The sequence below is a fragment of the Natrix helvetica genome (assembly GCF_964273705.1).
Source record: "Natrix helvetica genome assembly, chromosome: 4".
NCBI classification, from domain to species: Eukaryota; Metazoa; Chordata; class Lepidosauria; order Squamata; family Natricidae; genus Natrix; species Natrix helvetica.
Genome location: NC_138550.1, coordinates 143,431,518 through 143,447,503, shown reverse-complemented (window position 1 = coordinate 143,447,503; position 15,986 = coordinate 143,431,518). Strand labels below are relative to the sequence as shown.

The window sequence follows — 15,986 nt, the reverse complement described above, 5'->3', positions numbered from 1 at the left end:
CAGCCAACAAAGCTTTGAAAAGTATAGCTGGAGCGCAGATAGCACAGTGAAGCAGTCCACTATGGCTCTGCTCTGTTGCATTCAGGAGTGCAGATTCATGATTGCAGCATCGAGTTGCTCTTTACTTGCTGAAAATGTAAGCAAGCTGCCACTCTGCTTTATCTAGACTTGTACCCAATTTTAAAGATAGATGGATATGACAATATCTGTTTTGGTGAAGTGTGGTTCTACCTCTTTGCACTTGGCTTGAGTGCAAAGTGGGGGATGAAACAAGCACTATACAAGTGAAGCTCTACTTCTCCTGTAACCTAACTTGCAATGTGCAAGATATGCTGGGCTCAGCACCATGGCAACCACGATGCTCTTCCCTTTGAATGCTTTGTATGCACACAGGCATTTTGCCAGAAAGTTTATTTTCGTTGCCTTTCTAGAGTGCCTCAATTCCCTGACAAGTGTTAAGTTTGAGGCGTTTAAATAGTGTACATACCAAAAGCAATCAAATCATCCTTTTTAAAAATTGTAACAAAAATAAAGCACAGATCATTCAAATGTTGGCATTAAGAATAAAAAGCAAAAGAGGAGCCAGAATCAAGTCAGGAAACTTATGTAAATAGTTCAATTATAAGCTTGCTTGAAAACATGTTGGTTTTAAAATGTTAACCTTTTACTGTCAACTAAAAGCTGGACACTGAATATACACCTACACTGAATATACATCTACCTGTAAATAAGATCCACTGAAAGATATGCAGTTTCTTTTTTTCAGTAAAAGTATTATTTTTTAATATTGGAAAGCAATAATGTCATTGTATCTGTATTGTCCAGGCTCAGCCGGAATATTGTGTCGAATTCTAGGCAACACTTGTTTCAGAAATATTAGAATAAGTTCAAGAAGGGTAAGCAAGGATGATCAGGAAAATGGAAATCAAACCTTATAAGGAGAGTCTGGGTATATTAGTGTTAAGAACAACTAACTGAAAACGAGTACAATAGTATAACACATACGAGAGCCATGATCTGTTCTTTATCACAGAGTGCAATAAATAAGATAATGGACTTAAGTTACCAGAAAGGCAGATCTTCGTTCCCTATTAAAGTAAAAAAAATCCTAGCATTTGGACAAGGGACATTACAAACAATCCTTTGCCAACTGTATTTAAGCAGGCTAGATAGTTATGTAAGATGCTATAATTTGAATCCTAATACAGAGAACTAAATTTCATGCCCTAAATCATGATTGTCCATTCTTTTGGCTTACTTGGGCCACACTGAGTGAAGAAGAGGTTAGACATGCCTACATTAAATACTCATGTCCTGCTTTGTGGTTCTATGGATAAAGTATATACATTTCTGAATACATATGTGTTGGTTTGAAGTTTTTTCTGCATTGTCTTTCTTATTAGTTTATAGTATAACATACAAAAACAAATAATAGGAAAAATAGAGCAGGGATAAGGGAAGGGAAGAGTGTAGAAAAGAAGGGAAAAAGAAAGAAAAGGTAGTGACTTCTGCCTCCCTTTGGTGCAGTAAGATAGTAACGTCAAACCTCAACTTCTTGTTTTTACATAATAGTACAAACTAGCCATTTCTATATCAACAAATCGCTAAAACCCAAATCAAAGTTTCATTTTTTTTCCACCTCAAGCACAAAGTCCAGAAGCAATTTCCAAGTAGAAACAATATTAGTTTTCTTTTATGAAAGCAGTCAATTTAGCCATCTCTGCTAACTCCATCAACTTTTGCAGCCATTTATCCATTGTGGGAAGCAAAGTGTCCTTCCATTTTTGTACATAATCTCGTTGCCATCAACATATATAACATCAACGTTCCAAAATTTTTCCCAAGTCTTTTTCCATTAAACCCAAAAGAAAAGCTGCTGGTTTTATCTTTATATTCACTTTAAGAACCTGCTGTATTAGAATATGAATCCTATTCCAATATTTCTTTGCTTTATCACATGCCCACTACAAATGATAAAAAGTCCCTTCTTTACATTTGCATTTCCAACAGTCATTTGTTTATAGTTATAGTTTATTGTTATTGCACCTCATACAACAAAATTTAATTTAAATTAAATTAAATTTGGAGTACCTTTATACATTCTTGATAACTTATCTAGTGTTAAATACCAACAATACATGACCTTATAACATTTTTGTTTTAAATTGTAATTTAATGTAAATTTTAAACCTTTCGTCCACATATTCTCCCATTATTCAAGTTCACATTACGTCCACTTTTTCCTTGCCCACTGAATCATATAATGTTTTACATACTCACTTTCCAATTCATCAATAATGTTTTATCAACCTTAGCAGTAATATGTTCATCACTGCCACACAGTAGGATTTCCAATTCGTTTTGAACAAAGTTAAATCCATAACTCTTTTTGTCTAATTTAAATATTTCTATTTCAATTATTTCAATACATAAACCAATGGCATGTCTTTCTGATTCTAGCTCTTCCTTAGGCTTCGGGATAGGATCAAGCCTGTAAGTTTGAGTTTTATTTAAAATGTTACACTGGGACCAGAAGACCACCGCTCAAATCTTCAATCAAGGAGTTCACTTTGGCTAAGCAACCTTTATTGGGGAAATTCTGAAATTCTGAAACTAAAACAACAAAAGACTCTTTATCTATAAGCTCCCCGAAAATGACACAATATAAATGTAATAAATACACCACTGGAAGATGACAAAACAGAAGATAGAAAAAGTAGAGAATATTGAACGATAACAAGGACTAATACAAAAAGAAAATCTTTAGTAGAAAGTAATATCAATATTTTTTTCTTTTAGTAAAAAGAAACAAGGAAGTAGCAATTGTCGCACAGCACATATATCAGTATTTGAATGAATATATAAGTACAATCATGTTGTAAGTATCTTCCTAGTAATTAGTGAGTAAGAAGGAGCTCCAGAATTGCTATATTTGCTATGAGGAAGAAAATGATAAATGTTTTTATCATGTCAAGAAGAAAAGTATTAATACGCATGCACTTGTGCTAGCATATGCACTTTTATAAGAACAGGACAGCAGATACATAAAATTGCTAGAAAAGTATATGAAAATATATCTTAAGTTTTCAAAAACCTCAAATAGGTATTTACAGTTTCTTGCAGTGAGAATTTTTGTCATTCAATCTTGATTTATTTAAGGCAAGTGTTGTTTTGTTAAATCAACTCCACAGACTGAGCTATCTATAGAGAGAAGCAAAGGGAAGTCAACATGGAAACAAGGAGGAAATAATTTGTCTGATCAACATTGAAGAGATCAGACACCCATTTATCTAAAATGGTATAGGGTCTCCAGCTTGAGCAGGGGTTGGACTAGAACACGGGTTTCAAATTCTATCACGTCACATGACGTATCGTAACATTTTTGCCTTTGTGGAGCCAGAGTGGGTGTGGCCTGTGCGTGATGCATCTGGCCCGTGGCCGCCAGTTTGACAGGCCTGGACTAGGAACTCCAAGATCACCTTCCAATTCTGTTATTCTGAATATAAAAAATGAGGAACAGGTTTTGGGTAACTTGGGTGTGGATTTCCTAAATTATATAGTCACAGATAGTATCTTGAAGAAATATTACCTGTCAATGAGTAATAAAACCGAATGTTGTTGTTCTGATTAATGAAAAATACTGCAGGCTAAGTAGCAAAACTAAAATTATGGGCCCTGGTGCTATCTGAGTTTGTTTTTTGCAGATATTTCATTGCCAAATTAAAATTTATAATTACCAAATCAAATTACTTTGTAATTTTTATTTAATAAAAATATCTTTAGGGCCAAATCATTGACTCAATGTACGAAAATGCCTCAGTATTATGCTCCTCTGGCTAATAATCTAGGCCTCATTCTGCATGCATGACAATTTGAAAGTTGAAACTATAACAGTTGCAAGTCATGCAGCTTAAATTATGGAAAGCTGCAGGGTAATAATACTCCCTTGCTCTGATTATTTTTAATAGTGTTTTTGGATTTATTAGGAAGATGAGTATTGCTATTTATGTCACAAAACTGGCATTGTCAAATCAAAATACGTAAATGGCTAACGGTTTTTCTCCACTGCTGAGTTAGTCCCCAGAGTTGCTTTCAACCCCATTTCAAAGTGCCAACAGTCACTGCCCCTCCACAGGATCGCATTTTGAGTTATTGGCAATCAGACCACATTTAAAAACCATTTGCAGTATGCTGTGGCCACATGACTGCAATTTATGACTTTTTGCCCAGATGCTATTTACTTCCAGTTTCTGGGGGGTGGCCATTGGGTACAATGGGTTCATTTAGCGACCACTATACAAAAGGTTGTAAAATCAGTCACAAACAGTGACCACCTTAACAATTGGCACAATTTACGGCTATAATTCCAGGCTTAATTATGGTATGGATCCTTGTATATACTTTGATTTAACATGTTCAGGACAAAACTTTTTTACACGCTCAGATGCCTCTGAGCATCACCAGCCACGAGGAATATAGCTAAACAACCAGTGTGGACAATTTTCAACGGTATAATGATGTGTGTAAAGAAAGATAAGACACCACCTCATACATGTGCTCTACCTAGCAGGCTTGTTGACTTGGACTCTGATCCTTTACCATACTGCTAGGAGACATAATAGTCTCCCACAATTGCACATCTGCTGAAAACAGCAGATGCTCTGCCCATACCACCCTGAATTATCAATATAATCTTGGCTATGGGCTACTTGACAGCATTGTCAGTAGTATAGAAACTGCTGCTGGCTGCTTTTGAATTAAGGGGAAATCCTAACACTTGCCAATTAAGAAAAACATAAAGTTGTTTCACGTATATGTCAATGGTGAGATGTAAATGACATCATAGTGATATAGCACAATAAAATGCCAGGGCATTTTTGTAGAGTGGTTAGATACTACAGGTAGTCCATGAGATATGGTCATTCTTAAAGCAACTATTTGAAAGTTACACCAGCATTGAACAAACAGACTTATGACCAGTTCTCAAAGTTCTGGCCATTGTAGCACTGCCATGGTTACATGAACTCTCTCCTTACCTGGGTCTCCCTCCACTTCCCAATTAACAAGCCACACATCTTGAGTTACAAGGACAACTGCCTGAATTGCCATCACTGAGTGATGCAGTCACATGATGCTGCATTTTATGACTGCATCACTTAGCAACAGCAATCCTGGTCTCAAGTGCAGTCATAACTCAAGCACTACCAGTGATGAAGGGAAAGTCCTTAGAGTCTTTGGGGTAGTGAAATTTGCATAAACGTAAAACAACTTAAGGAATGACAATGTAATGTTAGAATCCCAAACCTATCCCAACAAGGAATGAAGATATTAATTAGGTGGCTATGGAATGCAGACTGACTGGGTAAGATATTAGAGCCAGCCAAGTAGAACGAAGTATTATGGAGAAAGACAGGCCACCTCCCTAGGACAATAAACAGAAATGTTTTTACTTTGCAATATTTTGTTTCCCTTATAAACAATGTGTTCAACTTGACCCTGATTTTGCCCTTTGTAGAAACCACAGACATTCAGCATACAACCTCTAGCCCAGTGACATGCCATACTCACACATTGTATCATCAATCTGAAACCACAATTTTCACACCAGGCTGTCAGAATTACCCAGCTTTCAGGTCTTGGAAATCCATTCAGTTTTTATTTATTATTCATCTTAAATCTGAATTTCAAAGATTTAAGATTCTATCAAAATGATTGTTGACAATCCAGGAACATAGTTAAATTATTCATATATTTATAGACATCCAGCGTTCATGATTATGTGTGTCAACAAATCCTCGTTTTATATCACTGGATCTGCTGTAGTACATGTTACCACTTATTTCACTATGCTTATCATGATGTTCCTTATATACTTTTCAGTCTTTATCCCTTAGAACAGGAGTGTCAAACTCGATTTCATTGAGGGCCGCATCAGGGTTGTGTTTGACCTCGGGGGCTGGGGTAGGTGTGGCCAGGGTGGGCATGGCCAGCTTGACGTCACTCTTGTTGAGGATACCTGTGGTGGCCCAAGCGCTCTGCTAGCAAAAACGGGCTCTTAATTTCTGTTTTTGGCTGTGACAGCCTCCTGCAGCCTTTCGCAAGCAAAAAAAAGAGGTCATTACGCCTGAAAACGGGGCCTAGGAGGGATGCATGTGGCCCTCCCAACCTCCATTTTGCTGGCAAAGACACCATGGGCCTGTCTTTTATTGTTTCCAGGGTGGCTCTGTGGGCCACATCTAAGCACCCCTGGGCCAAATCCGGCCCCTGGGCCTTGAGTTTGACACCTCTGCCTTATAGGTAATTCAAATCTTACCTTTGAATTTTCCTTTTCTCTAAAGCAATTAAATAATAATTTCATCACTGGTGCATAGGCATTTTATATCTTTCTCAACCAAATACTATTTTAAAAACATGATTTGAAAATATGTCTCCTTGGTAATTGTACTTTTTTAAGCTGTGTATTCAAACATTATTTTGTTTTTATTATTTCAGGGACACCAGTAAGGGAATTTCTCACCACTAAGTGTACAGTCATGTTGGGCTTTTTAACCAAATAATACCAGAGTGACTCATACCATTAGGAAATAGAATTTTACGAAGTAGCAGCGAATAGGCTGTAAATAGGCATCTGTCACTTTTTATTGATTAAAAAATGTGAGACAATTTTTGCATTGCTCTGAAAAATGAGAAAAGTCACCAGACTTTAGGATATACAGTAAGGTGGGGACTTACCTGCATTCATCAGAGGCAATCGACTGCTATAAAAGTGCTTAGGTTTCATTGTAGATTCAGTTCAAACCATGTCAAATAGTATACTGAGAAATCTCAGCCACATTTTTACCGCTTCACTGCTTTATTTAAACACATCTTGAGGGACACCAAGTTAAGATGGCTGATGTTACAAAGACATTTTAATTCTCTTTATATTTCATAAAAGGAGGTTACTGTCATGCTCAGGGAAACTATCCAGAAAATTGTAAGAAAAACACTTATGGATGCATGGATAAAAACTATTTTCAGTGTAGACTGAATATTCTCAGTAACACCAAATGCTGTTGTAGGGAACAGCAGGGTAGGGTAGTAGGGAAAAATACATACAATCCAACAGGAAGCAAAACAGAATTAACAATCCATTCATAAATCCACGAACAGAAGTTGCAGGCTGTAGATAAGGGGGATGTATATGAACCACACCAACATCACAATTTTCTGAATTACTCCCTTTCCCAGTCTCAAATAATGTAATTATCTGGGATTTTGTTTAAACCACATTGTTTTTTTTACCTAAGCATTTCAGCAGCAGCAGTCCCAAATAGTATCCTTGAGTCACAAACAAGGAATGACTAATTGTTCCATTCTCCCCGCCCCCCTCCATATGTCCAAATTACTCCCTTGGGAAAAATTGCCCTCAATTTTAAAATCACTGTGTTAGAAGCTCCTACTTTAGCTCTTTTTACTCACTTTCCATTTTCCCCCTTTAAAATGTTTTAAATCTTAATCTTCCCTTACTCTCTTTAATTATATAATTTGAAGCTATATTTTTCTAAACATGTATAACACTGTACAATTATTGTCATTGATGCCTATTTTTCTTTTCCACAGCACCTTTCACTTTATCACTTCACTAAGCATCCTTTTTCTTACTTTCCATTAGCATAAATCTACAAATTTCTCTGGAATATTTCAGACACAATTATTTTCCAAGCAGTGTCCACATTGTTTTACATCCACATTTGATTTGTTCAGCTGGGAGATTTATCTCTTATCTAATACCTTTGCATATGGGGATGAGAGTTTCTATTCCTGAAGTGATTTTACTATCACTCTAGTTTCTATCACTGTTTTCCTTTTTTCCAAATTTCATTTTTCCCACAAAGTCCATTCTTTCTTGAAGGAAGTTTTACAATTGCATTATTGAAGCCCCACCCCTTTTTAACAAAAAACCCCACACAAAGGCCCATCTTTTACAGAAATGAAAAGGTAAAGGTTCCCCTCACATGTATGTGCTAGTCATTACCAACTCTAGGGGGTGGAGCTCATCTCCATTTCAAAGCCAAAGAGCCAGTGCTGTCCAAAGATGTATCCATGGTCATGTGGCTGGCATGATTAAGCGCTGAAAGTGCACAGAACACTGTTATCTTCCCACCAAAGGTGGTTCCTATTTTTCTACTTGCATTTTCACAAGCTTTCAAAGTGCTAGGTTGGCAGAAGCTGGGACAAGTAACAGGAGCTCACTCCGTCACGCGGCGCTAAGGATTCAAACCACCAAACTGCCGACCTTTCTGATCGACAAACTCAGAGTCTTAGCCACTGAGCCACCACGCTCCTATTTTTCAGAAATACATATCATTTATTATTTGAGCATTATATTTTTTTCTTCCCTATGAATATTCATGAACACAGTTCAATAAACCATGTACTTAAGTAGAAATTCAATGCTGCCAAAAAGGCCAACACAGTCCTAGCCTGCATTAACAGAGGGATAGAAGTGTTAATACCACTTTATAATGTCTTGGTAAGACCATACTTGGAATACTGCATCCAGTTTTGATTGCCACAATGTAAAAAAGATGTTGAGACTCTAGAAAGGGTGAAAAGAATAGCAACAAAGATGATTAGGGGACTGGGGGCTAAAACATGAACAACTGGTCTGCTTATTAATAGTACTATAGCTTCTATGTATTAATCTACAAATACACTGCTGTTAATAACAAAGGTGTTATCAAATTGCAACAATATTTTACAAATTATAATGAGCAATCCATTACTTAAGATAGCCAATTGCTACAAAAGACTCTTCCATTGGGTGTCAGTCTTATAGATGTACAGGCAGAAAGAAAAAATATGGTAGAAGGATTGTGAAGGTTTATATAATTTCCCTGCCTTCTGTTTATAAACTCTTGCATCGTGTTTTGGCACCATCTTCAGGAAAACTCAAAAGAAGTCTCAGAAGAGAATATTTTCATCAAGCAGACATATACTGTTAGTGTTAGAAAAGGAGAAACAGCACTGAATACAGAGAAATTAGAATGAGCTTTTCACAAATGCTCCCAGATGTTCAAGATGTTGCCTCTAACCTAAAATATGCTTTATTTTTCCAGACTGAAGTTAAGTATGCTTTTAAGAGATCTTCTGGAGAAGGATGCATATTTGAAAGCATAATTGAGAGTAGGAGAAAAAAGTGATCAGAGCCAAGATAAAAACCATTGACTCAATTCAATGGTTGATATAATAGTGGAGAGCTCCTCCTATAAGTTTGTTTTATTATCTTGAAATATGTCTTCCTTCCTTCCTTCCTTCCTTCCTTCCTTCCTTCCTTCCTTCCTTCCTTCCTTCCTTCCTCCCTCCCTCCCTCCCTCCCTCCCTCCCTCCCTCCCTCCCTCCCGTATGTATGCAAGATGGCTGGTATAGTATTGCCATCCAAACCTTGCATTTATCACATACACACAAGGATTATACCACTGTACTTGCTATTTTTCAAATTTTGATTCCCCCCTCCCATGTTACAGGTTATTCGGTCCCTTTCATGTTAATCCCTGCCATTATTCTGCATCTGTATATTCTTCTTTCTTCTTCTATATCTTTTTATATCCCTTGATATTGTGATGTAATTATCTACTGTAATAATAATATTTTCCAAAGATGATCTTTTCTCATTTTAGTCTCACAACTCTACTGACAGACCATGGTTGGCCACAAGTCAACCAGATTGACTGCAACTTTGACCAGATCTTATCTCTCTCAATTCAACATATATTTATTCAGAAATAAGTATATTCATAGCATAGAATCATAGTATTGGAAAGTATCCTTGACAGATGGCTGTCCATATTTCCTTGGCTACAACCAGTGAAAGAGGAGAAGTAGTTTCATTTTTGAACTGTTCTTACTAATAGGTTTCTCTTAATTTTCAACCAGAATCCATCTTCCTGTAATTTAAGAGCTAATTCGCAGTATTTCAGTTGGCATGATTGAAAACATTTCTATGACATCCTCCTGAAGATTGCAATCCCAGCTTTCTTTGTTCCAAAGTTAACCATATCCAGTTCTTTATTTCCATAGTGCAGGGGTGTCAAACTCGCACCCCTTGGGCTGGATGCGTCACATGCTGCCCACACCCATCCCGGTTTAGTGAAGGGGGGGAGTCATGATACATCACGTGACAATGCAAGTTTGACACCCCTGCCATAGTGCATCTTATTTTAGGATAATCATCTATGCTAGTAGTTCTTAACCTGGGCGATATCGCTCCCCAGGGGGCGATTTCATTTTTCGGGGGAGGGGGGTGGAACAAAAAGGGGCAAAGGAACGGAAGGGGGGCGATATGGGGGCGATGGAGCAAGACGTTTTGGGGACACTTTTGGGACTTTTTTCGTACAGTGAACCGCTGTATGTCTGTCGTACAAAAACATCAGATCGCTCGCTATTAGTGGATTGAACTGTGTTTTAAAATGTTCCTCCAGCTAGCTTCAGTACAGAACGCCGTACATACGTGAATACGCATTGCTCATCTTCATGCACATTCCGCAGCAGCCTCTATCACTCTACCCATACAGTGGCGCACCTTGGCCAGAATGGGCAGTGATGGAGGGGTGAGCGCTTCTTTCGAAACATTGCATGCTGAGTGGCTGTCCCCTGTGATATCAGCTGCAATGTCAACGTAACTGTTGAAACTAGGTTTATCGACGTCCACGTGTGTTTTATAGTGTTCCAGTGCAGTCAAAAATTTAATTTGCAGTTAGTGCCTTTCATTTCGAAGACCTCTCAACATGGCCGAGAAGAGGAAGTGTCGCCAATATTCGACGGAATACCTAAAATTGGGATTCATTCCATCTCCTTCCAATGTACAGCTTCCGTTTTGTCTTCTTTGTGAGAAAACATTTTCAAATGAAGCAATGAAGCCTTCCCGACTGAAAGACCATTTGATAAGAATTCATTTGGATAAAGCCGACAAACCGGTATCGTTTTTCCAATCCTTAAAGGCCAAGTTTGAGGATCGCAGCACTGTTCAGAAGCTATTTGGAAAATCGTCACTCAACACCGACAAGGGGCTCATTTGTTCCTATGAAGTATCTTTGTTGATAGCAAAATATGGCAAACCTCACACCATCGGAGAAACGCTGATTTTACCAGCAGTGAAACAGATTGTTGCCACCATGTTGGGGCCCAGCGCAAGCACTTTCACGCATTCGATTCCTTTGAGCAATGACACCGTATCAAAAAGAATTGATGAAATGGCTGCTGAAGTGGATGAAAGGCTTATTGACACCTTGAAAAGTACAGAATTCGTGACGCAGATTGATGAGTCAACGATTCGTGAAAATGAAGCCTTGTTATTGGCTTATGTCTGTTTCATCAACGGGAATGAAGAGATCGGGGAAGAACTGTTATTTGTTCGAAATTTAGCCACCGACACAAAAGGTTCTTCGCTATTTAAAAAGGTTGAAGAGTTTTTAAATGAAAAAAACATCCCTTTGACAAACGTTGTGGTGTGTGCAACCGACGGAGCTGCATCCATGGTTGGACGATATTGCGGGTTTCAAGCTCATCTAAAATTGGTTGTACCTGGAGTTATGACTGTCCGTTGCGTCGTTCATAGACAGCACCTTGTCTCAAAAAATTTGAGTGGCCGTTTGCATGAGTCTATACGTTACGTCATTAACGCTGTGAATAAAATTAAGTCGAATGCCTTGAACAACCGACTTTTTCACAAGCTTTGTGAAGGAAATGATGAGGAGTTTGAATATCTCCTTTTGCACACCAAAGTAAGGTGGCTTTCAAAAGAAAAGTGTTTGCGGCAATTCCACGAACTTTTTTCAGTCAAATCTAATATGCCAATCAAGATAGAGGGCAGAGACCATTAATGCTCAGGAAACTGAGCAACCCGTCAGGAGCAAGAATTTTTCCTCCTTTTTCTGGTTAAACGGTGTTTTGTTCGCTTTTTTTTTAAAGAGGAGGAAGCCCTACATTGCTTTTATTGTATCTTCTCTGCCACATGAGGAAAAGAGTAACTCTCTGAATTCCTAGGCATAAAACAGCAGGAAAAACACAGCATCCTGGGGAATAATGGCACTAAACATAGATCTGGATTTTGGATTTAGTTTATAGAATAATCTGGCCTGTTGAAAATGTGTTTGTTTGGTTCTTCCTGTGTGTTTTCCTATCTGGAAGACTAGGCCCTGAGATAAGTTTCACAGAATCCATTGTTTTATTTCCTTTTAAATTCTTTTTCTTCGGTTTTTAACCTTGGTAGTGTCTGAACTATGCATTAGAAACTTCGCTTTCCTACTGAACTCTTTTCTATTTTCTCTCCCTGCAAGGATTTTAATTTAAGCACACAACCTTTCTGTTTATTTAGCCTACACAGAAGAGTTGGAAGCTCCACCCCCACCAAAGAATAAAATATTTGGGGGAATATTAAAAGAAACACAATATTATATTTCCCCAAAGGGAGAAATGGAGAAACATGTTCTTAAAGACAGAAAGCAGACTCAGTCTTTCTCAACAGCCCCAGAGATATTTTGTACCCATTCAGAAAAAATTGGGACAACCTATTCACAAACAAAAGACCTTCAGCACCAGGGATGGGATTAAAATTTACATTATCCTTCACCCAAATTCTAAGAACAGGCCATGACCTTTTAGGACAAGGGTGTCAAACTCATGTCGTCACGTGACATATCGCAACTTTCTTCTCCTTCACTAAAATGGAGATGGGCGTGGCCAGCATGTGACGCATTCGGCCCACAAATTTGACACCCCTGCTTTAGGACGTAATAGGATTAACCCACTACCATTTAGCAAAAGACACAGAACTCACTACATTGCAGAGTCTCCTAAGGGCATTTCAGACATTGCACAACCGACAGCAGCATTTCAGAAATTGTATAAAAATCCTTGCACTTATCAAACTAATTTGTCAGCTGTCCCACAACCTGCACCCTGTGTGTATGTTGGTTCTGCCCATCAATAAATGGACCTTCTTTCTTAAGCAGTCCCCGTTTTATTCCCGGCTTGGAACTGGAACTGGATTCCCCCCCCCCCCCCAACGATTGGAAGGGAAGAAGAGGCAAGGTGGGGGTTGGAGGTGTTTGCCTCTTTAGCCTCAAAGTAAATTAGTGCCTAGGTTGTTGTTTTTTTCTGGAGCAAGATAGGTGGTAGCAGTATACAGGTAGTCACAACTTACAACCACAATCAAGCCCAATATTTCTGTTGCTAAGTGAGACAGTTCAGAGGTGGGTTGCTGTTCGGCCCAACAGTAGCGGTGGCAGCAGGAGGCACCGCCTGCCCACCCGGACGCTTCTGCACATGCGCAGAAGCATCGTGTGCGCATGCGAGCGCGCCCGCGATCATGAGCAAACCGGTAGCAAAGCAGTTAGCAACCCACCACTGAGGCAGTGACATGAATTTTGCCCCATTTTACGATCTTCCTTGCCACGGTTATTAAATGAATGACTGCCGCTGTTAAGTTAGTAACATGGTTATTAAGTGAACCTGGCTTCTCCAATGATGTTGTCAGAAAGTCACAAAGAGGGATCCACCTGACCCTGGGACACTGCAACCATCATAAATATGGGTCAGTTGCCAAGCATCTGAATGATGATCAAATGACCCATGAGGATGCTGCAGCGATGGTAAGTTGGGGCGAAAAGGCCCTAAGTCACTTTTTAATGCCGTTAAAGCTTTGAATGGTCACTAAATGAACTGTTGTAAGTAGAGGACTACCTGTACTATGTAGGATCTCTCCAAGACTGGGAAGGTGCAGAAGGGTTGTAGCTGGAGAATCCAGAGCCCACCTCATGACAAAATGCTATACATTCCCATTTATGTGTTTGCGCTATAAGTGTGGACTCCCAGTGACACGGTCGACTAGTCCCTGCTGTTTTCTTGGCAAGATTTCAGAAGTGGCTTGCCATTGTCTCCTTCTGAGAGAGGAGGACTAGCCCAAAATCACCCAACTGCCTGCATGTCTAAAGTGGGACTACAACTCACGATTTCCCAGCTTCTAGCCTGTTATGTTAAACTGCTACACCAAATTGACACTCCTTCCCATTACGCTTTACTAAACCTATTTTAATTTGTCTGAATCCTATATACAATACAATACAATACAATACAATAGCAGAGTTAGAAGGGACCTTGGAGGTCTTCTAGTCCAACCCCCTGCCTAGGCAGGAAACCCTATACCGTTTCAGACAAATGGCTATCCAACATCTTCTTAAAGACTTCCAGTATTGGGGCAGTCACAACTTCTGGAGGCAAGCTGTTCCACTGATTAATTGTTCTAACTGTCAGGAAGTTTCTTCTCAGTTCTAAGTTGCTTCTCTCCTTGATTAGTTTCCACCCATTGCTTCTTGTTCTACCCTCAGGTGCCTTGGAGAATAGTTTGACTCCCTCTTCTTTGTGGCAACCCCTGAGATATTGGAACACTGCTATCATGTCTCCCCTAGTCCTTCTTTCTATTAAAACTGTGAAGGGTAACCTATGGCACGCGTGCTACAGGTGGCACATAGAGCCCTCTCTCTGGGCATACGAGCCGTCGTCCCAGCTCAGCTCTGCCGCACATGCAAACATGCCTCCCAATGGCCAACTGATTTTCGGGTCTCTGCGACACATACGTGGGGGGGCGGAGCACATGCGGGAGATGTTCATGCATGTGGGGGGGAGAGGGGAATGTGTGCATGCACAGGGGATAGGATTAAGGGGCCCACCCACGCCCCGTCTTTTGTTCCAGGAGGCTGCAGGGAGGCCTACTAGGGCCAAAATGGGGCGCAGGGAGGGTCATGCACACATGCACGTGGGGAGCACAGGGGTCCCAAGTGCATGCATAGGGGTGGGTACACGGGGGGTGTCACATGCGCATTGCATTATGGGTGCGTACACACGCGGCACGCAACAGCAAAAAAGTTAGCCATCACTGCAATATAAGATGTGGTATCTGAGGAGGGGCCTTATCCGGACAAGTGGATTATCACCTCCAATGAGTGGAATATTGTGCTTTCACTGAGCTAGTCTAAAATTATTTGTCATTTTTGCAGCTGCATAGCATTGTTGATTCATAAGCCACATTTGTACTAAATGGCTGGTTTAATCACCTGCTTCCTCAGGCCATTGACTTACCGCCATGTGCCAACAGCTAGAAATCACTTATCACCTGGTCAGCTGAGAATCAGCCATATTCTGAGTTTCCCAACCACTACATAAAACATTTCCTGGAACACATTTTTCAACCCTGGCAGCTTGAAGATGTGTGGACTTCAACTCCCAGAATTCCCCAGCCAGCATAGCAATTCTGGGAGTTGTAATCCACACATCTTCAAGTTGTCAAAAGTTAAGAAATAACGTGCTGGGATATTTTTGCCAGAGCAAAATTTAAAAAAAACCATGATGATGCAATTGAAATTAGCATTATTGTAGGTCGAGAAGGAAGGGCTTGTGAAGTCATACCTTGTTTTGCCTCTTTTGGGACCCTGTAAAACAGAAAAAAAAAATACCCAAGGTGGTGACTTTATCTGACTCAGATATGGGAAAATACATTTGTTCATACTCTCCAGGAAGCAATTTGCATAACCTGGTTGTGTGGGAAGAATTAATTTAGCTCTAGATTAATTATGGGAATGAAGCTGGTTAGAATGCTAGCATATTCTATTAGGTCTGCCCTGTGACTTAACCACTAACTACTGCAACTGGGTGATCTGAACTGGCCCATATTCAGTTATTTTGTTATCTTGTCAAGATCCTTTCACTTAGCTGTTATCAAGCCAGGTATGAGAGCCAGTTTGGTTGGGTGTTTAAAGGCACCAGACGAATAAGTAGGAGACCATGAGTTCTACTCCTGTTTTAGGCATGAACCTGTTGGAATATTTTGAGTTAATTACTCTCTCTCAGCCCTAGGAAGGAGGAAACTCCAAATTACTTCTAAAAATGTTTCCAAGAAAATTGTATGGACTTGTCCAGGCGATTGCTAGGAGTAGATTGACTAAAAG

General features: G+C 39.5%; 1 long non-coding RNA gene across 1 annotated transcript; it reads right to left on the bottom strand.

Annotated features, from left to right (window-relative positions):
• Positions 1–1,939: 1,939 nt before the first annotated feature.
• On the bottom strand, positions 1,940–15,470 carry LOC309390821. The gene is made up of 3 exons (XR_014175182.1): positions 15,448–15,470; positions 2,139–2,613; positions 1,940–2,046 (listed from the first exon to the last, which is right to left on the bottom strand). It is a non-coding gene; the product is annotated as an uncharacterized lncRNA (long non-coding RNA).
• Between the last annotated feature and the right edge of the window lie 516 nt (positions 15,471–15,986).